This window comes from Salvelinus sp. IW2-2015, linkage group LG5 (genome assembly GCF_002910315.2).
Source record: "Salvelinus sp. IW2-2015 linkage group LG5, ASM291031v2, whole genome shotgun sequence".
NCBI lineage: Eukaryota > Metazoa > Chordata > Actinopteri > Salmoniformes > Salmonidae > Salvelinus > Salvelinus sp. IW2-2015.
Genome location: NC_036844.1, coordinates 29,698,363 through 29,700,511, shown reverse-complemented (window position 1 = coordinate 29,700,511; position 2,149 = coordinate 29,698,363). Strand labels below are relative to the sequence as shown.

The following is a 2,149-nucleotide window of genomic DNA, read 5'->3' as shown; positions in this document are numbered from 1 at the left end:
CATCTGTCCTACAACCACGACGCAATAAAACATCTGTCCTACAACCACGACGCAATAAAACATCTGTCCTACAACCACGACGCAATAAAACATCTCATGTCTGAAAAGGCAGTGCAATGGAGAAGAAACATTGGCTGCAATAAACCAAACTTAATACACAATACTACTACACTTGTAAAATAGCAGTATCTAGCCTCAACACATTTTCATAACAATAGACCCATATTATCTTTACAAACTGCACCATTTTAGGCTAAGGATGTCAGTACCAGCTCTGAGTACGACAATGGTGTCTGAAACACCAAAAAAGGCCAAATCTAAACACCTGTTAATTTTTCTAAAAGCTGTATTGTAATATACTGTATGTGTGAATCACAACTTTTTGTCCCTCTTCGGTCTGCTGATCTGCTCGACACGTGGTGTTGCTGTGTCATTAGTATGCCTCATCCAAAACTTAAAACCTTCTAATCATTCAAATATTCAAATGTCTAACACAAGCAACAGATCATAAAGTACTGCAGCTTGGATGTCTGCTGACTAGCCCTATAAACACATATTCACAACATTCATCCGTAGTATCTGTTCCGTACTGTCGATGCTAAGCATGGTGGGGACCACGTGCAACCACATTCACCGCCGCACATCAGACAAAGTTTAATGATATACTTCCAGTACACAACAAATACAATAGTAAACATTTAACAAATCATGATATTAGCTAATAAACTTACCCCCATGTTACAACATGCGATAATGTTGAATACTGAATAATTTACTTTGACAGAGATACCCTTCCTGTGTCGACCTTGTATAGTGTGGTAGATATTACCGGAAGTGTGTGTATCTTCCGGTAAAACTACAGTGATATACAGAACATACAAAATTATATCATCATGCATACATTGCCGTGTGTTAAAATTTTTACCTCCAAAATTTGATCCCACAAATTCTCAATAGAGAATCTCCATTAAAAGTGTTTTAGTTTTGGACTAGGCTTAATACGAGTCTGGAAAAACTGCCCCTCAAGTTTCGGGGCGGCAGGTAGCGTTGGGCCAGTAACTGAAAGGTTGCTAGATCGAATCCCTGAGCTGACAAGATAAAATCTGTCGTTCTGCCCCTGAACAAGGCAGAACCKACTGTTCCTAGGCCGTCGTTGTAAATAAGAATTTGTTCTTAACTGACTTGCCTAGTTAAATAAAGGATAAATAAAGAAATAGTGAGTAAAACTGTCCCAACATACCTTGCTTCTCCATCATGTGGGCCTCTGGMCAGGTTGAACTGTAAAATAATGACTTTATCTGTTCCAWGACTAGTTTGAGTTTGGTCTAGTGGTAGCACTGCATTCTGGAATCAGGATGTAATCCTAGTAGCAGGGGTTCAATCCCGGAGACTTCCACCTTCCTCTTTCCCCACCTTCCTTTTTCCCCTTCATGTTTTCTCCTCTCCTTCATATCTGGTTGAAGATCAATAACATTACAAAATCTACAAAACGAGGTGCTCAAACTCAGAGGTTTTCCTACAAGTCTGAGTAACAACAGATCTGACGAGCACTATGATTTCTATCATTCTATCAACATATGCAAATAAATGCAAAATCAAAACCTATTCGACTCCATAGATGTGCACAGAGTTTTTAGCAGTACTGCTAACCAATGAAACCACTGTTGCCATGTATATGTCTTGTGTATCTGTCATGGTGATCTCTTTTAATGTCTGATGTCTGTGTGTTGTTCTATTTAACTGTTGTCTGACCTCTGGACAGGTTGTCATTGTAAATAAGAATTAGTTCTTAATTGACTTCGACAAAACAAAGAAGAAATCCAATGAAATCACTGTTTCTAACAACATACGCAATAGAATATTATTTCTGTGGAATACAGAGCCATACAGTTGTTTACTGCTGTTTTCTTTCCCCTGGCTCTGAGGAAGAGGAAGAGAGGGAAGGGAGAGAGAGAGAGGAAAAAAAGAAAGGGAGAGGGGGGGGGGGGGGTGAAGTAGGTAGGGAGTGAGAGGGGGAGGGAGGAGGGGGTGGAGATGAAGTAGATAGGGAGTGAGAGGGGGAGGGAGGAGGGGAGGGTAGGGAGAGAGAAAAAAAAGAAAGGGAGAGAGGAGGGGTGGGATGTGATGTAGGTAGGGAGTGAGAGGGGGA

The 2,149-nt window shown here is 40.7% G+C and overlaps 1 long non-coding RNA gene across 1 annotated transcript in view; it reads right to left on the bottom strand.

The window, feature by feature from the left end:
• LOC111964234 (uncharacterized) overlaps positions 1-1,946 on the bottom strand; it is a 6,115-nt gene extending 4,169 nt beyond the window's left edge. The window contains exon 1 of the long non-coding RNA XR_002877363.2: positions 1,241-1,946. This is a non-coding gene — a long non-coding RNA (uncharacterized lncRNA). The remainder of the gene's footprint in view (positions 1-1,240) is intronic.
• Positions 1,947-2,149: the final 203 nt, after the last annotated feature.